Source organism: Myotis daubentonii, chromosome X (assembly GCF_963259705.1).
Source record: "Myotis daubentonii chromosome X, mMyoDau2.1, whole genome shotgun sequence".
NCBI lineage: Eukaryota > Metazoa > Chordata > Mammalia > Chiroptera > Vespertilionidae > Myotis > Myotis daubentonii.
Window position 1 is genome coordinate 116460641 of NC_081861.1, and position 27377 is coordinate 116488017.

Consider the following 27377-nt stretch of genomic DNA (forward strand, 5'->3'; position numbering starts at 1 on the left):
GTACAACATTTAATTTCAACTTGCTTTGTCTTTTGAGTATGCAGATAAAGATAAATTGGATTGTGGAGGTTATAATTTAGGTTATAAAATATACAGTTTAGGTATAAAAAATATTGTGTTTATTATACCAAGTCTTAACTATTTTTGCAACTTTTTAAACTCAAGTTGTTCATGTAGCAGTGTTCAGTCAAGTAAATTTGAATTGTGGCCAATTTTTAATGCCAGAAAATGCTGATGAAGACAGATGAAAGCAAAAAAGAAGGCAATTTATTAAATAGTTTTGATGTTTCAAAATGCTGGATTCATAAAAGCAATATCATATTCAACTTTACAATTCTTCATTCTCAAAGAGTTTTGCATAGCAAACATGCATTTTGATATTAAAAAGAAAGCATTTATATACCTATGTATATGTAAACTATGTAAATATAGAAAATGAATAATTTAAAAATATTGTATAATTATGTGTATGTCAATCAAAGTTATATATACACAGCATTGGCATTGGAGGTAGAAAAATTTTACTGATTTCCTAAACTGGCATCATACAGACTATAAGTTTTGTAATAGCACTAAAATAAATTTTGAGCTAATATAGCATCACTAGGTCTTTGACTTAAAGGCAGAAATATTAAGTGTAATATAAGGTTTTCTTGGGGAGATTATAAATCTCTTGCTATTTCCAAAGATATATGACACAAAGTAGTTACATATTTGATTTTTATTATAAAATAATATATACTCATTATGAGGAAAATAAAACAATATAGAAGTGTATTCATACTTCCATCCCACTCCACAGAGGGTGATTGTTTTGATAGGGATTTTGATACATATTTCGGATCAGCATCCTTGTAAAGCCCACTCTGACATGGAGATTAGCATACAGAAGGTTTATTAGGGAACGCTTTTGGGGATTGAACAATTGGTTTATGAAGTTCCTTGGCATTGTTTTCTTCGTGTTTTCATGTTTCCTATTCTTGAGGACTGCTAAGCTTCTTGGATCTGTGGGTTTAGCATTTTCATCAAATTTAGAAATTTTAAAGCATTATTTTTAAAAATATGTTTCTGTCCCTCTTTCTTTTCAGGGACTCTGATTATGAACATTAGGCTGTTTAATCTGTCCCACTACTCACTGGTGTTCTGTACTTTTTATTTTCAGTATTTTAAAATAATTCATTTCACATATCTTGTATTGTAAAATTATCAAATCCATTTTTTTGCAGTATCTAATCTGTGGTTAATCATATCTAGTGTATATTTTTAACCTCAGATGTTGTTTTGTGTGAGTCAACACATTATTGAAGTGTGATTTAGGATTTTTTACACCTTCCACGTCTCTATTCAATGTGTCAATCTTCCCGCTACCTTCTTGAAAATATGAAATGCAGTTATAATAACTGTTATAATGTTCTTGCCTGTTACTTTTAATATCTATATCTATCTTGGGTCAATTTCAATTTCATTTTCTCCTCATCATGCTTGTTATTTTCTAGCTTCTTTGCATGACTGGTAATTTTTTTCTCTTGATTTTGATTTTAAAAAATTTTAGTGAATTTATTGGGGTGACATGGCTTAATGGATCATCCTATCCATTTGATTATTAAAATTCTCTAATAGAATCCAATTGTGATGACCACATACACATAAAATTTCCCTTAATTTTCTTTCTAAAGTATACATCCGATGTCTCCATGACATCTGGGGATATACCCATTCTGAAAAGGCACCAGGTCTCACCTTACAGGTACTTTCATCTCATTGGCTTACTGCATCATCATCAAACTGTATATATTAAGCTTTTGACCACAGACAGCACTTTTTATTTTCTTTCTTTAATCTTTATTGAATATATTGGGGTGACATTAGTTAATAAAATTATATAGGTTCAGGTGTACAATTCTGTAATACATCATCTGTATATTGTATTATGTGTTTACCACCCAAAGTAAGTCTCCTTACATCACCATTTTTCCCCTTTACCCTCTTACTAGTATACCTCCCCCACCCCACTTTCCTTTTGGTAATCATCATACTGTTATCTTTGTCTATGAATTTATGGGTTTTTTGTTTGTTTGTTTGCTTGCTTGCTTAATCCATTCACCCTTTTCACCCAACCTCCCAACTCCCTCCCACCCTCCTGACAGCAGTCAGTCTGTTCTATGTATCTATGAGTCTGTTTCCATTTGGTTGTTTGTTTATTTTGTTCATTAGGTGAAATCATATGGTATTTGAAATCATATAAGTGAAATCATATGGTATTTGTCTTTCTCTGACTGGCTCATTTCACTTAGCATAATATTCTCCAGGTCTCTCCATGCCGTCTCAAAGGGTAAGAGATCCTTGATTTTTATAGCTGCATAGTATCCCATTGTATAAATGTACCACAGATTTTTTATCCACTCATCTACTGATGGGCCCTTGGGCTGCTTCCAAATCTTGGCTATTGTAAATAACATTCCAATGAACACAGGGGTGCATATATTCTTTAGAATCAGTGTTTTGCATTTCTTTGGATATATTCCCAGAAGTGGACTTGCTGGCTCCATAAGGCAGTTCCATTTTTAATTTTTTGAAGAAACTCCATACTGCTTTCCATAATGGCTGCATGAATCTGCATTCCCACCAATAATGCATGAGAGTTCGCTTTTCTCCACAACTTCAATAACACTTGTTTGTGGATTTATTGATGGTAGTCATTTTGACAGGTGTGAAGTGATATCTCATTGTGTTTTTTATTTTCATCTCTCTGATTATTAGTGACATTGAGCATCTTTTCATATGTCTATTGGTGTTCTGTACGTCCTCTTTGAAGAAGTATCTATTCAAGTCCTTTGCCGATTTTTTAATTGGGTTGTTTATTTTTTGGTGTTGAGTTGTGTAAGTTCTTTATAAGTTTTGGATATTAAACCTATATCAGGTGTATCAATGGCAAATATGTTTTCCCATGCAGTGGTTGCCTTATCATTTTGTTGATGGTTTTCTTTGCTGTGCAAAACATTTTAGCTTGATGTAGTCCAATTTGTTTATTTTTTCTTTTGTTTTCCTTGCCTAAGGATATATATTAGAAACAATACTGCTGTAATAAATGTTTAAGAGTTTACTGCCTATGTTTTCTTCTAGGATTTTTATGGACTCAAGTCTTATATTTAAGTCTCTAATCCATTTTTAGTTTATTCTTGTGTATGGTGTAAGAAGGTGGTCTAGTTTCATTTTTTTGCCCATATCTGTCCAGTTTCCTGAACATCATTTATTGAATAAACTGTCTTTACCCCATTGTATGTTCTTGCCTCCTTTGTCAAATATAAATTGACCATAAAATCAGGGGTTTATTTCTTTGATTTCTGTTCTGTTCCATTGATACATGTCTTTTTATGACATTACCATGCTGTTTTGATTACTGTGGACTTTTAGTATAGTCTGATATCAGGTAGTGTTACTCCTGCAACTTTGTTCTTCTTTCTCAACATTCCTGTGGCTATTCCGGGTCTTCTGTGGTTTCATATACATTTTTGGAATATTTACTCTAGTTGAGTGAAAAGTGTATTTTTTAAAGAAATGTTTTATTTTCATATATATAATTGATTTCAGAGAGGAAGGGAGAGGGAAAGAGAGATAGAAACATCAATGATGAGAGAGAATCATTGATCCCCTGCCTTCTGCATGCCCCCTACTGGGGATTGAGCCCACAACCCAGGCATGTGCCCTTGACTGGAATCAAACCCAGGAACCTTCAGTCCATAGGCCGGCACTCTATCCACTGAGCCAAGCCAATTAGGGCGAAAAGTGTATCTTGATAGGAATTGTGTTAAATCTATAGATTGTTTTCGGTAGTATTTACATCTTAATTATGTGAATTGTTCCTATCCATGGACACAGTATATGCTTCCACTTATTAGTATCTTTTTCAATTACTTCAGTGTCTGATAATTTTCCAGGTATAGGTCCTTTGTATCCTTGGTTAAATTTGTTCCTAGGCATTTTTTTTTTAATTTTGTATCCTGCTACTTTACTGAATTCATTAATCAGTTATAGTAGTTTTGGTGGAATCTTTAGGATTATCTATATAGAATATCATGCCATCTGCAAATGACAGTTTTATTTCTTCCTTTCCATTTGGATGCCTTTTATTTCTTCTTCTCTGATTGCTGTGGCTAGGACTTCCAGTAGTATGTTGAATAAGAGTGGTGAAAGCGGACATCTCTGTCTTGTTCCTGATCTTAAGGGGAATGCTTTTTGATTATGTCCATTGAGTATGATGTTGGCTGTGGGTTTGGATGACTGGTAATTTTTGATTGGGTGTCAGACATTATGACTTTTAACTTGAATGCTTGATACATTTATGCAAATGAATATTATTGACCTTTGTTCTGGGACAGCGTTAACTAGAAAACAATTTGATCTTTTGAGCTTCTTCCTTTTATACTTCGTGAGTTTTGAGTGGAACAGCATAATTCTAGGGCTAATCCCCCCTCCCCATTGAGGCAAAACTCTTCTGAGTATTCTCTCTGATGTCTTGTGATTGATGCGGATTTTCACTGTGGCTAGCAGAACTGCCATTATTTCCAGCCATATATGAGCTCTGGTGATTATTAGATTTAATCCCTTTGTGTAGTTATGCTCCAATCTTGTATAGTTTCCTCACATATATGAGCTGATCAGGACTCAAATGAAGACTGAGAACTGGAAGGGAGCTCTCTGCAGATCTCCAATGTTTTCTTTGTGTATCTTCTCTCTGCTACTCTGTCCTGTGCACTCTAGCCACCTTGGCCTCCTTGAAATCCCAGTTCTATCTTTTCAACTCAAGGAGGCCTCCTGACTTTGTGATTATTCCTTCCATTCTTTGTCATATACTGGATCTCTCTCTAGATGATAAGCTTGGGGAAACTGTAGGGCTTACCTGATTGTTTTCTAATTTCTCAGAGATCACTGTCTTTCATTGCCTGAAGTTCAATGTCTTCAAAACCATTGTGTTATATATTTTGTCCATTTTTTACGTTTTTAGCAGGGAGGTTAAATCTGGTCCCTGTTACTTCAATTTGGCCAGAAGCAGAAGTCCAAAACAAATTATTTTGTCATTTGATCTTTTAGTACATATACTTCTATAAAATCTTGCAACTATATAATAATTTTAAATGCCCTGAGAATGTCTAAAGGTCCCTGCTTCTTTATAATGTGGTGTTGTTGAAATTGGTGAACATTTTATTAGAACTTTTTCCTATAATTGGAGAATTTTAAAAAGCAAGGGGAATAAAAAAGGCAGAAGACATATATAGTATTATCAACAATAAAATATTTATTTGTTTAGTTTGTTTTCACCCAATTTATTGATAGAATAAGAAAGGAAATTATTGATCTCTGAGGAAAAGTTTTTCTAGCCAAGGGACTTTGAATTATCCACAAATCCTCTAGAGTTCAGGTATTTTTTTCCTAGTGATTCGTAGTGTCCAAAATCATGCACATGAATGAACATGTGCATTTATGTGTGTGCACACATGTGCCTGAGATGGCGGAGGTTATCTTTTTATTCTGATCAGTCTCAGAAAAAGAATCTGGAAAGATATTGTAAGTCACTTCCATTGATAAGACAAATGGAATCTTTGGTAATTTCAACTATCTTAGGCATCATCATTGTTGATTGACTAATAATGAATGAGAAAAATTTTAAATTTTGCTAGAAAATTATTTTAGGAAACAGTATAGATGGTGCCTGCTAGCAGCAGACATATTTGTTGCTTTGAATCACTAATGGTTACTTTGAGGAAAATCAACTAAGCTGCTTATATACTAAACAAATATATGCAGGTATAGATCAGAGTTTAGCCTAATATATATCACTAGAGGCCTGGTGCACAAATTCATGCATGGGTGGGATCTGGCAGGCTGGCCCATCGGACGGATGGGGCCAGGTAGCCGGGAGAAGGGGACGCAGGAGGTTGGCCAGCTGACCCCGTCCCCTGGTCAAACTCCCTGTGGAGGAGACAATATGCATATTAGCCTTTTATTATATAGGGTTATTAGCAAAGGTATCATGTTTATATATGAAATAGCATTTTTAAATATACAGGTTTGAGCTTGTCTACATATATTTCTATGAACTGCATTTTATCCTTTTAGTTTTAAAAATAACATTTCACTATCCTTCTCAATCTTTATATTATCATTGAAAATAAAGTAATTGCCAATATCATAAAGATGGTCTAGTTCCATGAAGCTCAATTATTTTTCTCTGTCCAAAGTGAGTGATAAAATTAAATATACCAATTCTTATTTTTCAAGCTATTAAAAAAAATAACACCACTGTGGAGAAAGAACCTCTTTAAAAATAACATGCTTTTACATGAGAAAATATCAATCACGTTATATGCCACTAAAATTGATTTGTTAATAAAGTCATTCAATTATTTATGCAACTCTTTATATGTTAATTTAACCACCAGTAATTGATTGCATATGCAACGTTTTATCACCCACAAAAATATTGACATGCCACATTAGGCTCCAATAGAAGTTTAAAAGATTGACTAACAGGTTAGTAGCCACATTTATAAAGCATGGGTTCAGCTCCCTTAGCTCAATAACTACAGAATCTTGGGAAAGCATCTTAAGTCTCTCCATGTCTCTGCTTTATCTTTTCTTAGATATGAATAAAAATAAGATACGCACAAAATAATTACTCATTAAATGTAATATATTATAACTAATACACTTCATAAGTGATTAGCTTGTATCTATAAAAACAAAAAATTATTCACTGAATTACTGTTCCCAAATATCTGAAATGCAGATTGAACAACTTAGAAGTTTCATTAAACCATATTTTTATGAATTATGACATTATACAAAGTATAGCTCCTGGAATAGGAATTGAGGAAAATTCCAATTCAGCAAAACACATCCTCCTCAGATAGCTGACACTTCTGCCTACTCATTTTAGAACTAACAAGAAGAAATGTTAATGGGTGTTTTTGAAGGGAAAGCTGAGCATCATGAAGGAAAGTTATGAAAATAATGTTAACTCATATACTGACAGAGTGAACAGTGTGTCAAATACCTTGAGAGAAAAGAGAAAAGTGAATAGTATAACATGCCTTAATGTTTATCTCTACATGTTCTTCTAGATTAGAAAGAAATGTTTTAAAATATGGGCTCTTTTTAATGGGGTTCAAAATTCTTGATATAACAGTAGAAATGTTAAAAAATCACCAATAATTTGAGTACTTAAAAGAGTAGAATATTCTTGCTATTAATGGAAGGGAAGGCTATTTATAGGATAATGCTGCAAGTGAACCATGTTAAAAATTAACAACTTTTCTAAAGAAATTCCATTTGATATCAACCTTAAGAAATAAACAAAGTGAGATTGTTTAGATGAAACTTTTTAGGCTTTCAATCAATGATGTTAAACAAGCAAAGGGAGTGTTATCTTGACAGGAGTTAACTGCTGTTTTTAGGCAAAATATCTTCTTAATGTTAAATTAATTAGTTTACTGCTTTATCTTTCCATGTTACTGTGTTTTACTTCTCTATAATACATGTTATATGGTAGATACATATTATATTTTATATATTACTGAAATTAATTTAAAGCTGTTTACTTGTACCATAATAGTAAACCTTAATTCATTGTGATTGAGGATACTTAAATCAACATGGATTAATTATGCCATATTGTAATGTTCACATTCACTATCAAATCCCCAAAAGCTTATAGTTTAATTTTATGTTATAGTTAAGCAAATTACACTTTTTCTTTTCTCAAATTGGTCATTTGCATGGAGAATGGAAAATTGCATGTGCACCATGCAGTTATAGCATGAGAGCATGAGAACATTGCTGTAATCTCTCAGATGAGGAAATAAATGGAGACAAAGGACACTTGTGTCTTGGGGTTGGGGAGAAGGCAAAGAAAGGAGAGTCTAGGGCTATCAAAGACAATTTTAGCTTCTCTTCAGCTCTGCTTTACCTTGGCTATTTGTGATGAAAGAAAATTCTAAAGCATTTTGTATAGGACCTAAATCTTACAAGTTTAGATTCACAGAGCATATTGATTGGAGTTGGGTAACTTGTGGCCAAAAGTTTGAGAAAAGTGAGTCCATGAAAAGGCTCTCTTCCTCATAATGGAAACACCCAGGGTTTCCAATTCTGCTCAACCTGCTTTCTGAGCTTGCAGCCCAGAAAGCCTTCAAGTAGCAGGTGCCATCATTGAAAAACCACTGGCTTGCCCAGAAATAAAGAATACTGGTTAGATGTGTGTAGGTCATGGGCACTATATGCTACAGAGAGTGACTTTTTTGTGTTTTGATTTGGGTATATGTCTATGCATTATTGATAATCTCCTTCAAATAATGCTGTAGGAGATGATTGACTTGGAATTAATATTGATCAAACCTAAGGCCATCTAGAAAGAAGGCATATGGTGTAAAAGACCAAATTGCATACAAATATGTTTTCTATAGAGTCAGTTTTTACAGTGCTGATTTCACCAGCTGGCTGGTGAGTTTGAAGGCTTCTTAATGGTCACACTGCTGGTATTCAAATGCTAATAGAAACTTTGATGGGAAAATCACTTGAGTAAAAATTTCTGCCATCTGTTGTCCTTCATTGGGACCCCAGTGTTAAGAATAATTTGTGCTATTGCTGGCCCTTTATATTTCCCCAGCAGTAATAAAATTTCATAAGATTTCATTTGGTGGTCACAAAGCTATCCTGGTTTTATAACTAGAGAACATACACTCACATAAGGGAATCAGCAGGAAAATTTACTGCTAACAGAATTTGTCTCTAGTCACTTTCTTTAGGGTTGTAGCTATGTATAAATATGAGAATAGATCTTAAAATGAGTTTTTCAATGTTATTAGCTGGTAGTGGCATGAGAATTCAATCTCTTAATACACTTAAACAGTTGGGCACTTCATTCTTTTGTAAATATTGTTAGCTTTTTTATTGCTGCTTAGAAACACCTCTACAACTTCTTGGTTCCTATGTATCTTTTCAGAAGTAGTAAATAACAGATTTATTGGGAGTTTGGGCACAGTGCAGAAATTCAGAGAGGGGCTCTAAATTGTTACCCATCAAATGTGTCTTTCATAGACTAAATATATTAAAATAATTGGATAATTCCAATAGCTTGTTCTTAAAGTTCTATTGTACAGAAGGGCATGTTTAAGGAGATGACAGATTGCCATGCATTACTGAAAAGAAGCAAGAACCAAAGCAGTAACTCACTGTAGTAATCATACTAGTAAAGAATTGCTTAAGCCCTGCCATTGTGGCTCAGTGTTTGAGCATCGATTTATGAACCAGGAGGTAACAGTTCAATTCCTAGTCAGGGTACACACCAGGTTGTGGGTTCAATTCCCAGTAGAGGGCGTGTGGGAGGCAGCAGATCAATAATTCTCTCTTATCATTGATGTCTCTCTCTCTCTCTCTCTCTCTCTCTCTCTCTCTCTCTCTCTCTCCCCCACCCCTTTCTTTCTGAAATCAATAAAAAAAAAGAATTTCTTAAAATGTGTGAAAAACATATCCCTAAGGGATTCCCGTTCTTAGAGTAAGAAATTATCAGGAGAGTAACAATCTACAAAAAAAGTAAAGCATGCTAATTGCAAATTCCAAAGTGAAAACTGCTAACATCAGCATAAGAGCAATGTGAAGCAGAAACTATTTAATGAAACATAAGATTAATGTTAATATAGGTAATTTTTATGAATTACAATATTGTGTAAAGAGGAAGTTTCAGCCACATTGATCTTGTTTCTACTCACGTAAATTTTACTATTTCTTTAAATGTATGTTCCTACCATTAATCCTACCATTAAACCTGCTTTTCTCTTTGCCTGAAGGTTCTCCCGTACCCCTGCCCTTCTCACTTGTATCTCAGTCCCCCCCCTTTCAGGATGTTTGTACACTTCTCTTTATTTATATGTGTCCATGCTTTAATGTTATCTTTTTAGACATGCCTTTTGTATTTTGTAACCTCTCCTATCTTAAAGATCTCTCTCTCTCTCTCTCTCTCTCTCTCTCTCTCTCTCTCTCTCTCCCCCTCCTTTCCTCCCTCCCTCCCTCTCTCTACACACACACACACACACACACACACACACACACACAATCTTAATTCCCCTACAAATGATCCAACTATACATTCTGCATAATCCTGTGAAATGTTGAAATTATAATATACTTTTGTGTATGTATTATCTATATTTACCACTAGAATGTCAACCTTCCAGGGACCTTGTCTTTCTTGGTCACCAATATATCCTTAATATTAACAATAATCTTTTGACATATAGAACATATAACCTTCATTATAATGAATAGTTTAATAAATGAGGGAGTTATACTTTCATTGTATCATTCCCTTAGGCAAACTATCTCCAACTTGTCATTCCTTATTTTTTTATCCCATCTCATATCCAAGAAATTATCCCTTTCATTGAGCTGCCCTGTCCTCTTCATTGTACACAGTATTTGAAATTTTCATATTTGCTAGCTTTCTTCTCTAATCCTTCGAGTGTATCATAAATACCAGAATCTATTCAACAAACATTTAGTGTGAGCCTACTGTGTGCAAGGCAGGCACTTTGCTTGCTACTAGAGATAGAGTTTGCAGAGAACCCCTTTTCTCTTAATAAACTTAAAGCCTCATAGAAGCACATAACAGTATGTTAACACTCCATAAAAGTCCTGGAACCGGAAAAGGGAAATGGGAGTGCTTTTTCTACAGCAGTTACTTGTGTCCCCTAGTCCTTCTTGACGGTCCTCCATAACACCTCAAGTGAGGAAAAATGATTCTGGGAATGAAGAAAAAGCAATATTGTGAAAGGCAACATAAGGAAAGAACTAGCTATGAACAAGTCATAGAAAGAGAGTGAGAAAACGTTCTGATATAAGTTGTAAATTCTGAAGGATATTAAAATTGACAAATTATAGTACAAGAGGCCTGTTCACAGATGAGTTGGTTCAGGATGTACTATTCATCAAGCTGAAAAGGAATTACCTAGTCAGAATGGTAAATCTCCCTAGTATGTAACCAATTTATAGGTATAAACCAGAGACTGGGATTGTTTGCAAACATCATCATTAACAAATTTTAAAATTCTTGCTCTTTTTTGAGGCACTAATTGACAGAAGTTCCTGGCAATGAATTTGTATTAAGGCTTTCTTATGAAAACTAATAAGGAGGAAAGATTCAAGGACATAGGTAACTAGAAACAGTAGATCTATCTGATGTGAATGCATATCTATGTGGTGGCAAATTTCCACTTGAGACTTTATTGGTTTACTATTACTTTTTGTCAGTGGATAATTTTAATATAATTTCATAGTCCTTCGGGTTTTAGTCCCCTTCTTGTTCTACATTTAGCCATATTACTTAACCATACTCATCTTGAGGAAGATTTCAGAGAAACTGAAACAATAAAATCTAGGACTTCTTGTGGAATATTGAGCTGGTTATTATTAGGAGTAAATATATCACCTATGACATCCCTCAGAGTTCTGGCAATGAAATGAAATGAATTTTAATATAATATATACTGCATATTAATCCTATGAATATTAAATTCTTTAGAAGAGCAAATTAATGGGGCCAAATCTTACCAGAAGTCTGTGTTTTTGTATTTAAAGTTGTATGGGAACTCAAACACACTTATTTATTTACAAATCCTTTATGGCAGCTCTCTTGCTACAAATGGTTACCACGAAGTTCACATGGCCTCTAAAGTGCCAAATCTTAACTATGCAGCCTTTAACATAAAAGGTTTTCTAACTCTTGCTTCAGAAGATACCTCAATAAAAAGTTATAATAAAAATTGCCTGACCAGTGTGGCTCAGTGTTTGGGCATCAACCTATGAATCAGGAGGTCACGGTTCAATTCCCAGTCAGGGCACATGCCCGGGTTGCAGGTTTGATCCCCAGTGTGGGGTATGCAGGAGTTAGCTGATCAATGACTCTCTCTCATCACTGATGTTTCTATCTCTCTCTCCCTCTCTCTGAAATCAATAAAAATATATTTAAAAGTGCAAGTGTCCTTTTGACCCTCTCTTTAAATATTCCTTATTACTTGATGTATCAGAGAAATAGACTGGGTCATGTTCATGAAACAAATGGAAAATTATGTTAACCAAAAAAAGGCAATCAAAGTAGTCTTATTTAAGTCAACTTTCAACTCCATGCATTAAGAAAAGGTGTTTGATTAAAATTAAAGAAGTTTTAAAGTAACTTAAGTAGTGTGTGCTGGATTCAGTTATTTTGAAGTGTATATAGCAACTGTTCTTACTGACAGTACCACCATTTCCTCTGGAGTACTTGAGCAGCCTTAATGGAACAATAAATCAAGTATTTTGTCCCTAGGTGTTCCAAACATCTTTCTTCCAGAGCCTTTCTCTCACCATCTCAGTGGTCCTAAGCATAGGTCCTAAGCTTGGCCAATCATATTCTTTCTTGAGAGTTTTAATCTTGTGGTAAGCGATAAGGTTGGAATTCATCCATTCTAGTGAGAATGCCTGGTCAAGACCAACAAGCTACTTCTGCTGTGGGGATTCTGGACTTGCGCCTGTTACAAGCCTAATTTGTTGATTTTTACCTTCAATCCTGCGAACGCCTCCATTTCCTTACCATGAACCCCCTTATTTGCAGAGGCAGCTTCTGTTGTTTATAAAAGAGGAACTCTAATGGCTACCTAGTGTCATCAGAGAAACTCTTCTTCTAGCTGGGCTCATTTTGTAAAGAAGTTTGAGTCCCCTTGAAGAGCCTGCAAAGCATAGCCATTTGCATGTAATGAACAGTTTGCAATATTTTGAGATTGATGTGCAATTTCTATTTGACAAGAAAGAAACAATTAGGATCAACCATGGTCGTATATTCCAGAATACCAATGTTGTTTCCACACTTTAAGTGTTGTTGGATCATTATATGAGATTCATAATTTTCTTCTGTTGTACCCACTTTTGCATTACCATTCAGTCTTAATTTATTACACCCTATTAAAAGTTTTTAGGTAATTTGTTCTTATTGCTACTCAGACATTAAAATGTCTGCAGGCTGTGAAAATGAATAAATTTAATGTGCCAGTATAGTTCTCCAAATCCTGGCATTACAACTAATAGTACAACCTTATATTATATTATAAATTCTAGTTAATGTGGACTTCTTTTAAAAATCCCATTTTGCTGCTATTTTTATATAGCACATTTTCCAGACAGTTTATCCTTAAATTTAAATTTCTACTTGTTTTTAATAGATTATGGCTTTTGTATGTATTTATAAAAGGGCAACATATGTATTTTTAAATACTAATAATGGATTACCGAAACAACCTTAACTTTAAAACCATGTAATTGTTTTTTTGTTGTTGTTGGTTTGTGTGTGTTCCAATAAAATTTATTTATGAAAGCAAAATGGCAATTAGATCTCACTCACAAGGTATATTTTGTTGACCCCTAATTCAAAACAAACATACACTATGGTGAAATAATTAAAGCTTTTCTGAAATATAAGTGATGAAACAAGGGTCATTTTTCACCACATTCATTCAACATTGTACTGGAAGACCTAGTTAATACTCTAAGACAAGAGAAAGAAATAAAAGACATAATGATTGTAGGTTCTTTTGTACATTTTATATTTATACTCAGGTTTGTGAATAATGACTTTTTTTCTTGAAACCACATAATTGCTAAAAATACTAAGCTGTATAGCATGGTTTATGAACATTTGTTTAAAATATATGCTATAATGAGCAAACTGCACTCTAGTTCATAGGAATTTGCAAATTACTCTCTTTAACCTGGGCTATCCCTAGAGGAGTGTTTACAGCAATTTAACCAATACATAACCACCCAAGATAAATTCATTAAAATGAGGCTGAACTTCTGAAATCTTTCATAGTCTCCCTGGGATAGGTTAAGAACAGAGATTTCAAAATTGAATTTTAATGATGTTCAGATAATGCAGTACATGACACCAACCACTTCATAATGCACGGGCTTATGTTATGAGGCTACCAGTTAGCTGTCCCACTCAAGGGAGGGATCTACCTATAAGATTACCTGTATGTTAGAGTACCTGTATACCACCACTATGTTCTAGTTTGAACATTTAGCCCAGACAATTCATTTTTCATTAATCTTTAAAATCAACACATTTATTCAACAAACCATTACTTTGGAGCGACTCTGTATCAGACCCTGTCTTGGTGATCAGGATGTCCAAATTTACACAACTGCAATATACTCACAGAGAATTTAAGGTTTACTGAAATAGAGGAACATTTAAACAATTAAAACATGAATGGTATATTCAGTAGATGGATATGTAAGCAATTAAAATAACATCTAAGAGGTGCAATAGAGATAGATATAGCATCAAGGAAGTCAGGGAAGAGACAACAGAAGCAGTACCACACTGGCTAGGAACTTTGGAAGAGCTTCACAGAGGAGGTAATAAATGAGACAAGGCTACATCCAATAAAATAAAAAAAATTGAAAAGTGATGGTGTTATGAAAAATTGTGATATGATTAGCACATGATAAGAGATGCTGTTGGTCAGATTATGGATCCATGGCAAGAAATGGTGTTGAGCACATCGATTCCTTTTTTCATTATACTTTTTTTTAATTTTTGTTTTTTTTTAATCTAGTGGGATAGTATTTTCTAAATTGTGAGTCATGAAATCAATTTGTGGATCTTCACCCCATTTTGGGGGGTGAAAGAAAATAGAAAATATCAAGGTTCATCACACATACTAAAGTATTGTTTCATAGCTTTTTATTTTAAGTGTGTGTGTGTGTGTGTGTGTGTGTGTGTGTGTGTGTGTGTGTGTGTTGGTTTGTTTCTGATTGTCACAAGGTAGTAATATGATGAGTATATGTGAATAATTTAGTTTAAAAATTAAGAAGCAAGTTTAGGAAATGGATAATTTTGGAAGATGGTATAAAATTAATTTTGCAAAAACATGCCCAGAAAGATGTAATAGATTTAATTGCAGTAGCTTATGAAGTTCATTTAAAGGTTACAGGGGATATTACTTGATGTGATTGTCAAAAAATCCCAGCAAGGTAAGTAGAAAAGTTATTCTTATGACTCTTTTATAAAGACTCAGAAAGGTTAAGTATTTCACCCCAAATCATAAGGCCTTGGGATCCAAATATCATGTGGTTTACTGACCATTTGCTAGAAGTCAGAGATGGTAACCAAGTAAATAAGTTAGTAAATAAATAAATTAATTAAAATTCTGTTATAAGTGTTGAGGAAATTAATAAAGAGAATAATACCACTCTCTACAGGACAAGGCCCTCCTAATATGTCTTAAGGATATCATGGGATAAAGATGAAAAATCTTTCATCCAGAAACTTTTTTTTAGTGATAAGTATAATCCTAATTAAACCAATCTTATTACTATGGGTTATAATTTGAGTCACAGTATATAAAAATCAGAGTACTAGAAGGGTTATTTTTTATGAGAGATAATGTGAGGATTGTTAATGATGACAATAACATCAGTTATAACATAACAAGGCACTTGATAATTTATGAAGCACATTGAATTACATTGCCATTCTCATATTCATCTCCTGTTGAGATATAGATTTGGAGATTCCTTTATTTTATTAAGATGTAGGCTCCAGAGGGGATAGAAGATGCCAGGATCCTCATTTATTTCTCCCTGACTCGAAATAAAAGTAGGGTTTGGGAGAGAAGAATTTGCTTAGCACTTTTTATATATGGTGCTAAGGACACAGGCATTGGGCTGTGTGTAGCAAGGTCTGACGCTCTCTAAGAAAATCTTGACATTGAAAGGCTCTTGGTTCCCCCAGGGTAGAAGCCCTTTGAAGATCACAGCCTAGGATTTAGTAGTTGCCTCCCTTTCAGAATACTTTTAAAAGAAAAGCCACCGTGACATACATGATCCCTTCAAGGCAAAATTGTTTTCCTTTAACATTGCATAGCTGTGCATATCAGAATCCTTTTGCTCATTCAACATATTTTATCCAGTGTCAGGAGTGCTGCACACCAGTTTCAATGTGGAGACAAACAGTACAGTAGTGGAGGAGGCAAGTGTCTGTCTCCCCGTGGCGAGGATAAAGAATCAATGGCAGATCCAACACTTAAGGAAGTTAGTCTAGTGCAGAGAAAGATAGATGTATAAACCTTAAAGTTGGTATAACACAATTCTTTTCAAATTCTGTACTCACTTCACTTACTAGTACAAAGTTTTGTGTGAATAGAGAAGAGCAGATGATGAGAGTTGTTTGGGACAGCCAAGGAAGTCCTCACCATAAGCAGGCAGCTTCATCAAAAGAAAGAGGAAAGAGTTTCCTTGACCATGAGAACACATTCAAAGGTCAGGTGGCCTCATGGAATGTAGGTTGTTAGGAGAATGGGAACATGTTTTAGTGCCCATAGTCTAGGACGCTCAGGGGCCCAGATGGAGGGTGATAGCACATGCTGGACAGGTAGGTTTGCCACACTTTGTGAAGGTCATATGATACATGTACAAGCTTATGTTTTAGCTTATCAATAACAGAGCTACTGAATATATTTAAACAGATGAGTGTCTAAACAAGACTTGTAATTTTAAAGATAAGCTTGTTTAGGATACTTATGGTTTCTTGTCTACCTTTCAGGTTTGTATAGCATAATTTTGGTGAAGAATTTTAAAGCAAAACCGCCACTCAGCACATATAAAAAAGTGCAGCTTCATTCTTAGAGGAATATAGTTGAAAGATTTTGTGATCCTGTTATGCTTCTTTCCTTTCCAGACATTCCAAATGTAAACAGATTTTAAATCATTTATTTCTACTTCGGCATCCATCTGAAGGTGTAGTGTGTGTTGCTTTCTGATTAAAAATAAAGCAGCAAATGTGATTAAGATAGACTTACTGTGGTCATAGAGTACTCATGAGTCTTACTTTAAAAGGTAACATTACTCTAATTAAAAATATAGAGAGGATACTAATGTTATTTTGTGAGCATTCTCAGCTTTTCTCAAATCAGATATTAAGCTCTCACTGCCAAAGGAAGCAGTAGTGTAGAGTGCCTATCAACATGCACTCTTAGCTGCTTGATTTTTACCAGTCACCTGTCTCAATATATGAATTAAACAAGCATTTATAGAGGACCTGCTGTGTGCTATATAGTATTCCAGGAAATAGGTATCCACCAGTAAAAGAAAACAAGTGTGCATTCTCAAAAAAGAAATGAAAGGATGTTGGTATAGTGATATCTGTGTCTTCAATTTCCTTTTATTTTAAAAATGTTTATTAAATGTATCAGGGTGACATTAGTTAATAAAATTATGTAGGCTTCAAGTTTACAGATCTATAATACATCATTTGCATATTGTATTGTGTGTTTACCACCCCAAGTCAAGTCTCCTTCCATCACCATATGTTTGACCCCTTTACACTTTACTACCTCCTCCCCCCTTTCTTCCCTTTGGTAACTATCATTCTGTTGTCTGTCTGTGAGTTTTGTTTGTTTGTTCATTTGTTGCTTTCAGTTTTATATCTCACAGATGAGTGAAAGCATATGGTTCTTGAGGTTTTTCTTCTGGCTTATTTCATTTAGCATGATATTCTAAACATCCAACCATGTTTTCACAAATGACAGTATTTCATCTTTTTTATCCAATCCTCCATCAAAGGAAACTTTGGTTGTTTCCATGTTTTGGCCACTGTGAATATGTGCATTTTCTTAGGGGTACATATATCTTTATGAATAAATGTTTTCAAATTTCTTGGGTAGATACCCAGAAGAGGGGTTGCTTGGTCATATGGTAACACTATTCTTAATTTTTTAAATTTCCTCTTTTAAAATAAATATTCCTTTCTGAGAAAAGTTATCACTTATAAGCTGTAACTGCCAATGCTTCAATAATCATACCACAGTTCTTGGGGATTTCTACCTTTTAGCTGATGGTAACTTGAACGTTTAAACCTCTCATTACACAGAACTGTTAATGCAATAGAGAAATGAATGACTTTCCCTGTATCCTTGTTAAGTATCAATTCGCAATCAGAAAAGGCCACAAGCAAGGTGCCAGGGGCTGGGACAGGGCCACCCATCAAGAGATGGAATGAGAAGAGGGAAGGATAAAGGGTGTGGGAGATGAAGGGTCATCCCCTGAGGTAAGGTATCAGTGCTCAGAAGGAAGTTAGAAAATTACCGTCAGCATTGCTAGATCTGATTTTTATTGCATGGTCAACATTTCACTAATTTTCTTTTTTTTATTTCTGAAATAAGCCAGTGAAATAAGAATTATTATTTTTGTTTATTTGTTTTTAAATTTATCTTTATTGTTGAAAGTATTGCAGATGTCCCTTTTTTTCCCCATTGATCTCCTCCACCCCGCACCTGCCCACCCCAGGCTTTCACCACACTACTGTCTGTGTCCCTGGGTTATACTTGTCTACACTAATAAAAGAGAAAAATGGTAATTGGCGTACGGTGATACCGTTTTCATTGGCTAATCAGGGCTATATGCAAATTAACTGCCAACTAAGATTGGCAGTTAACTGCCAACTAAGATTGGCAGTTAACTGCCAACAAGATGGAGGTTAATTTGCATATGTAGGCACAATGCAGGGAGGTGAAAGGGAAAGCAGGAAGAAGCCCCCTGCCACTGACAGTGATCAGAAACCCAGGGGGGAGCTAAGAGCTGGGGGGCAGGGCAAAGGCGGCCTTGGGGCCGCCTTTGCCCTGCCCCCCAGCCATGATTGGAGAATCAGGGGCCTTTGCCGCCCTGGCCAGTGATAGCAGGAAGTAGGGGTGGAGCCAGCGATGGGAGCTGGGCAAGGTCGAAGCTGGCAGTCCCGGGAGCTAGGGGTCCCTTGCCTGGGCCTAAAGCAGAGCCCACGATCGCGGGGCTGCTGCAGCTGTGGGTCCCCGCTGCCTGGGCCGGATGCCTAGGCCAGAGGCGTTAGGCCTGGGCAGGGGCGGAGCCTGCAACCGGGGGGAGCTGGGGGTCCCCTGCCCAGGCCTGACACCTCTGCCAGAGGCCTCAGGCCTGGTCAAGGGGCCGATCCGGTGATTGGTGATCGGAGGGTGATGAGGGTCAACTCCTCTGGCTGAGGCATCAGGCCTGAGTTGGGGGCGGAGCCGGGGATTGGGGGGATATGATGGTCCCCTTGCCCAGGCCTGAAGCCTGGGTCAGAGGCGTCAGGCTTGGGCGGGGGGTGGAGCAAGCGATCAGAGGGAGATGGGGGTCCCCTGCCCAGGCATGATTCCTGGGCCAGAGGCCTCAGGCCTGGGTGGGGGCCAGAGCCAGTGATCGGGGGGAGATGGGGGTCCCCTGTCCAAGCCTGACACCTCTGGCAGAGGCATCAGGCCTGGGCAAGGGGCCGATCAGGCGATCGGAGGGTGATGGGAGTCAATGCCTGAGGGCTCCCAGTATGTGAGAGGGGGCAGGCTGGGCTGAGGGACACTCCCCCCACACACACCCAGTGCATGAATTTTGTGCACCGGGCCCCTAGTATGCATATAAGTTCTTTGGTTAATCTCTTCCCACCCCTACCTAAGTGAAATAAACCAGTCAGATAAAGACAAGTATCACATTATCTCACTCATATGTGGAATTTAATGAACAAAATAAACTAATGGACAAAATAGATCCAGAGTCACAGAAGCAAGAACAGACTGATGACTCTCAGAGGGAATAATTATTTTTTTATTAATTCTAAGTCCTGGAGAGTTAAGGAACTTTTCAGGAGATAATCCAAATGGCACTTTCTGGGTTGGGTATTTTAGAATTTGCCAAGGGATAGTTCCACCCTTAAAAGGAAACCCCAGACTGAGGCAGTGATGTTAGCCACTAATAGTACACCTATGCACTAATGAAATAAAGTATTTCACCATGAGCAATATTTTCAAAATTCCTGTGGTCTGCCTCACTTTGAAGTGTCCCATTTGTGTAAATGCTAAAGTTCTTGTGTATTTTCTAAGTTCTAACAGTATTAGATCAACACTGAATTCATTATTGGGAGAGATATATTCATGCATTGGGTTCTGGGGTCTTCTCCAAGTAGAGAGGTGGTTTTTTGTTTTGCCTCATCATAAGAATCACAATATTTGGTCTCTTTCTAGAGCTGCAATATCCAATTCACTAGCCACTAGGAACAGATACTGAGCTCTTGAAGTGTGGCTAGTCCAAATTAAGACAAACCATGAGTGTAAAACACACACTTTGGTTTTGGAGAATTAGTAAGAACATAAAAAGAACTAAATTATCTCATTAAATGTTAAAGTGATAATCTTTTGTAATATTGGATTAAATACAATATATTATTAAAAGTAAATTGACCTGTATCTTTTTTGCTCTTTGAATGTGGCTACTGAAAATTTGAAATTACATATGTGATTGACATTCTATTAGTGGTGCTCTGGTGAGTCTGACTTGCTTTAGTTTAGAATGAAGTCCTATTGATTAAGGCCCCTAGTTTTTTCTCTAATCAGGAAACTTTGGGGCATATTGTAGAGGAATAAATAAGTGATGCTCATTATAACAACCAGTGAGAAAAGCTGATTGATATGTGGAGGGGAGAGAAAGGATTACAGACTGCCCTGTTTTCCCACTGTCACCCCATTCTCAGTTTTTTCTTCCCCTTCTTTCAACCTAAGTCAAAAATGCAGAATTCACAGATGATGTTCTGATTTAGGAAAAGACTTTGAAGTGTAAACAGTCTTAAATTCCCTCCAGGATTTTCCATTTAAAAAAAAAGTTCAAGATTAGGGATAACTGTCTAATTTGTGCAGGAGGGTATGTTTTTGAGGTAGGAACTGCAGGTACTTATGATATGCAGCTGAGCACCCTCTTTACAAAAGTTTACACAGGTATAAAACATGTGGAGTCAGCATTATTTAGTAGCTTACAACTGAGCTCCCCTCACTTTGGTTTGTAGCTGGGCACCCTACAGGGCTCAGTGAAAACTCACTCATTCTGAATGGGAACATAAGTGAGGTTGGCCACAGGGAGTTTTTGCAACTGACAAAGATTAAGTGAATGTGGAGTGTCTCTTGTAGTTGAGTGAAGTTGAAATTTGTGGTCTGCCTGCTAGCTGAACTACTAATTATTGATATATGTCATTATGGTGCCTGAGGAGAAGCGTTATCAAAGGAAATCAATGTTCAAATTATAGTATATATCTTGGCCATGGATGTTATTGATTTTTAGCCAATATCTGCTATTCTTTCATTTATAGTATGAGAAAGCAGTGTAATGAACCTAACTCTCACAGTCCCATCTTGTTTTTCTCATCACATTCACAATAATCACATGTCAATATGCATGAACATTTCATATTTCTAAACTTTATTATATGTCACTTCACTATTAATCGAAGAGAAAAAGAAAATACTCTATCGATTGAAAAACTGTTTCATATTTAGTTACTTTGGTTTCTTTGTATGATATTCAAGATCTTGCGTGCATATGGCATCATGAAGCTAAATAGATTTTCTTATGTGATACATATTTTTTAAATAAATGTTTATGTTTTCAAATTATAAATGTATTATAGATTAATTGAGGGCATTTTGTGTAATGGAGAAAAGTATAAAGGAAACCCATAATTTCACCACCGAGTGTCAAAGGGAAATTTGTTAAGTTAATGCTTTAATAAGAGAGCCAGTAGTAAGACAAACAGGTTCAAAAGAAGATACAAGAAACAAATGCTTCCATAACCAACAATTTTAAAAAATTCTGGAATAAGATTGGTAAATTTAATTCAAAACAGGTTATTATCCTACAGTGTTTGAGGATTGGTTATATTCTCTACTGAATCAGAAGTCATTTGCATCACATCAGTTTTCTACAAAATAGCATTAAACTTTATAGAATTGTAAAGTATCTGGACCCAAGTTAATAGTTAACAGCAAGTAAAACAGATTTGCATTTTCTGGAAAGTTAGTAGCCCTCTGGGGGTGTTGGGGACATGCCACTGTCATTTTGAAGCATCCTTTCGCCTGTTTGGTAACCTCCAAGTTTTGGATATTTTTTTTTTTCTTAAACTAAAAGTAAGTACTGTCAACTTTTAATGCTTCTCCTAGTCTTTTTCCTGTGGATTTTTGGAATATAGTTGAAATGTGCTGTATTTTTGTAATTAGTTTTCAATTTTACTGGATAAACTTAAAGATGTTCACCAATTAATACATCTTAAATATTCACTACTCTTTAAGTATTAAAGAAAATATATCAGCAACACAGTGTCACACTTTCAGGACATGGTAATTCTAAAAATCTTCACACTTAAAATTAAATAGCACTTTTTTTTGTATAAGAAGTGTGACAATTAGGTACTTCCAGTAACCACATAAAATTTTGATTCCAATTACAAAAAGCCATGTCTGTCAATAAATAGGAACAGATATGTCTGCCGCTAAAAAGTAAATCAGGTTGATTCCACCACAGTTTTATTACCATGATGATAAATGGGAAACAGTTGATTTGGTGACTCTGAAAGTTCTCTCTCTAAAATTTTTCATCACTTCATATTGTTACCGGAAAAATTTGAGGGCCAGATTTCCCCATCGCTAGTGGCGTTCTTGGGGTACTGCTGAAATAAGCATTTCCAGAAGCTCCCACAGGAGAATGACATGTGGTAAAAGGCTTTATATGCATGGTGTTACATTCCTCATGTTGTAAAGCCTGATGCCTCTTAAGCCCATCTTAAAAGAAGGGCAGCTTTGGATTCAGTAGAGCCAAAAGGATGGCCAGTGTCCAGAATGTACGTTCCATGTTGTAGCCAGGTCCAGTCCAGCATCAGGTTAATTAAAGTTCACGAGTCCATTGTGTGGAACCCACATGGTGGTGAGACACATGGGCCAATGCAGGGGAGTGTGCCCCCTGCAACAGGAGTCACAGGAGTGCAGGCAAGCAGGAGAGCCATGAGCCAAGAAAGTGTGCTCCTTTGTCTAGGAGTTTAAATATTGAGTTTTCATGCCACACCTATTCCGGCCACTAATTTGTTCCCTAGTGTGACTGACAGGTAGTCACCTTCCCACCTCACTCACCCCTTAATGGGTGTACATGTAAATTGCCTTTGTCCAGTCCCCTTTCCTGTCGATCAGTGGGGAACGCACTTGGAGAGTGTTAAATTAGCAAAGCTATATAAATGGCATGTCTATATTATTTAGTCTTCTCTTTATGCCTTTTCTGTTAAATAATAACCAGGTTATTACAAAGGTATCAATACCATTATAAAACCCTTTGGGAAAGCTACCTTTTTAAGTAAGAAAAAAATATTACGTGGTTCAGATAAATAAATTACAGGGATCAGGCTTAAGATTTCAACATACAAATTACATAGGAGTCTGATCCAGGCAGCAATATGAAGCATGCATTTAAAAGTAATACTTATTACTCAAAAACAATCTAATAGCTTATTATAATCCAATAGAGGCCTGGTGCATGAAATTTGTGCACTGGGGCAGTGTCCCTCAGCCCAGCCTGCATCCTCTCCAATCTGGGACCCCTCGGGGGATTGGGCCTAAACTGGCAGCCTGATATCCCTCTCACAATCCAGGACTGCTGGCTCCTAACCACGTGCCTGCCTGCCTGATTGCCCCAACCTCTTCTGCCTGCCAGCCTGATCTCCACCTACCTGCTCCCCTGCCAGCCTGATTGACGCCTAACTGCTCCCCTGCCAGCCTGATCGCCCCCAACTGCCTTCCCTTGCAGTCCTGGTCGCCTCCAACTGCCCTCCCATTGCCACCCTGGTTGCCCCCAACTGCCCTTCCATGTAGGCCTGATCACCCACAACTGCCCTCCCCTACTAGCCATCTTGTTGTGGCCATCCTGTGATGACATGGGGGCGGCCATCTTGTGATGATGCGAGGGTGCGAGGGCCACCTAGGCTTTTATTAGTATAGAAGTGAAAAAAATATATAGCAAACTTTTACAAGTAAATAAGATTCTAAGTAGAGGTAAAGAAGAATAGAGAAAATAAGAAACGCCTGCATATGTGTTCCATATGTTCAGATCCAAAAGTCAGGGCTCATTGATTTTTTGTGCAAAATTTGGGTTGCATGGTTAACATGCAAATGCCAGTAAGTTTCCATAGCAGTACATAGTTTAAAATTGGATATTTACTTAGGAAGAACATCTATAGGTGTATGTTGTTTTACATCTGAAAGGAACTTGAATCATTTCCCTATCAATTTAGTTCATTAAAGATTTTAGAGCCCCAACTATGCACCAAGTCAGTGTCAGGGAATCAACAAAGTGCCCATTAGTAGATGAGTGGATAAAATATATATATATATATATATATATATATATATATATATATATATATATATATATATATATTACATTTACACCATGAAATACTGTGCAGCAGTAAAAAGGATCTCTTACCCTTTGAGACAGCATGGAGGGACCTGGAGAGTATTATGTTAAATGAAATAAGCCAGTCAGAGAAAGACAAATATCACATGATATCATTCAGATGTGGAATCTAATGAACAAAATAGAACCAGAGACAGAAGCATGGAACAGACTGTTGAATCTCAGAGGGAAGGTGGGGGTGGGTGGGTGAGAAGAGATCAACCAAAGAACATGTATGCACATATGCATAGCCCATGGACACAAACAATAGTGTGGTGAAGGCCAGGGGCATGGGGTGGGGGCAGGATAGAGAAGTCAGCTGGGGGGGAAAACGGGACATATGTAATACTTTCAGCAATAAAAATAAAAATAAAAAAACAATATGTATGGACAAGTTCAAGTCTCTTCACTCAGAACAATGATTGATTCTAAATACAGATATAAATACACAGAATTACAAAGGGCACCAACTAAATATCATTGTAAATATGAGTCATGTGGTACTATATATGTCTCTTTATTAATGCATTATACAGTAAGATGGAGAAACATGTTGGTAAGTATAGCAGTTTATTTTTTGTTGTAGTAGCAACATGTGACATGAGATCTATCCTTTTAATAAATTTTAAATGCACAGTAAAGTACTGCCAACTATAGGTACAATCCTGTAAAACCTCTATAATAATTCATCGTACATAACTGAAACCTTGTAGCTAAAAAAGAGCATCTCTCCATTTCCCCCTCAACCACCACTCTACTCTCTGCTTCTATGAGTTTGACTACTGTAGATTCCTCATGTAAGTGGAATCATGCATTATTTGTCTCTCTGTGTCTAGCTTATTTCACTTAGCATAATATCCTTCAGGTCCGTCCATGTTGCTACAAATGGCAGGATTTCTTCCTTTTTTAAAGGCTGAATAATATTCTGTTATATATCAATACAACGTTTTCGTGATTCACTCATCTATCAATGGACATTTAGGTTGTTTCCATATCTTTGCTATTGTGAATAATGTTTCAATGAATATGGGAAAGCAGATATCCTATTTATGTTTCCTTTGGATATATATCCAGAAGTGGGATTGCTGGATCGTATGGTAGTTGAATGTTTAACCAATGTAAAAAGGTTTTAATTTCTTCACACCCTTGCCAATACTTGTGTGTTTTTTTTTTTTTTTTTAAATAATAGCTGTCCTAACTGATGTGACATGCTACCTCATTGTGGCTTTGATTTGTATTACCTTTGATATGTATTTGTGATGTTGAGCATATTTCCATATACCTATTGGCCATTTGTATGTCTTCTTTGGAGAAATGTCTATTCAAGTTCTTTGCCCACTTTTAAAACAGGTCATTTATCTATCTATCTATCTATCTATCTATCTATCTATCTATCTATCTATATCATCTATCTATCTATCTATCTATCTGCTTTTGAATTATAAAAGTTCTGTATATATTTTGGGTAAATACCTCACATCAGATAATTGTTTGCAAAGATTTTCTTCTATTCCATAGGTGGCCTTTTCAGTCTGTTGACTGTTCTCTTTGCTGTGTAGAAGCTTTTTAGTTTGAGTCCCACTTGTCTATTTTTGCTTTTGTTGCTTGTGCCTTGGTGTCATATCCAAGAAATCTTTGCCAAGGCCAATGTCATAAAGATTTCCTCATTTTTTCTTCTATGAGTTTTACAGTTTCAGATATCACATTTAAGTATTTAATCTATTTTTTCTTTTTATTATATTTACTAGAGGCCTGGTGCACAAAAATTTGTGCACTCGGGGCGGGGGTTCGGGGTCCCTCAACCCGGCCTATGCCCTCTTGCAGTCTGGGACCCCTCAGAGGATGTCCACCTGCTGGTTTAGGCCTGCTCCCTGGGGAATCAGGCATCAGCTGGCAGTCAGACATCCCTCTGGCAGTCCAGCAGCCCTCAGGGGATGTCCACTTACCAGCATGGAGCAGACCTAAGCTGCAGTTGGACATCCTTAGTGCTGCTGAGGAGGCAGGAGAAACTCCTGCCACCACCGCTGTGCTGGCAGCCATCAGCCTGGCTTGTGGCTGAGCAGAGCTCCCCCTGTGGGAGCACACTGACCACCAGGGAATAGCTCCTGCATTGAGCATCTGCCCCCTGGTGGTCAGTGTGTGTCATAGTGACCAGTCATTCCCAGTCATTCTGCTGTTAGGGTCAGTTTGCATATTACCCTTTTATTATATAGGCTAGAGGCCTGGTGCGTGGGTGGGGGTGGGCTGTTTTGCCCTGAAGGGTGTCCCGGATCAGGGTGGGGGTCCCGCTGGGGTGCCTGGCCAGCCTGGGTGAAGGGCTGATGGGTGTTTGCAGGCTGGTCACACCCCCTTCAGGGTGGGGGTCCTCACTGGGGTGCCTGGCCAGCCTGGGTGAAGGGCTGAATGCTGTTTGCAGCTGGTCACACCTTCTTCAGGGTGGGGATCCCCACTTGGGTCCCTGGACAGTCTGGGTGAGGGGCTGAGGGCCGTTTTCAGGCTGGCCAAGCCCCCCGGCGACAGAAGCTCCCAACCTCTCCTTTTTTTTCTTTTTTTCTTCTTTATTCTCAGATATTTTTACCTTCTATAATTGAAACTTTGTAGCCTTGAGTCGAGCGGGAAGCTTGGCTTCCTCCATTGTTGGGGGCAACCGAAGCCTCCTGCTTGCTCCAGCTCCATGGCCACGGCTGGCTGAAAGCAGGTATCTGGGGTTTATTTATCTTCTATAATTGAAACTTTGTTGCCTTCAGTGGAGCTCAGAGCTGGCTGGGGCAGGTGGGAACCTTGGCTTCCTCCATCACTGGGGCAACCAAACCTTCTGCTCACTGCAGCTCCGTGGCTGCTGGCCGCCATCTTGGTTGGGTTAATTTGCATATACTCACTCTGACTGGCTGGTGGGCGTGGCTTAAGGCATAGCAATGGTACAGTCAATTTGCATGTTTGTCTTCTATTAGTGTAGATTGGGATGATACGGGTTAACATAATTAATTATACAGGTTTCAGGTGCACACTTCCACAACACTTTATCTGTACACTGTATTGTGTGTTCACCA

General features: G+C 36.9%; 1 protein-coding gene across 5 annotated transcripts in view; it reads left to right on the forward strand.

Moving 5' to 3' along the window:
• DMD (dystrophin) overlaps nt 1–27377 on the forward strand; it is a 2282236-nt gene that overhangs the window by 1038110 nt on the left and 1216749 nt on the right. The gene's annotated exons all lie outside the window — the stretch shown is intronic.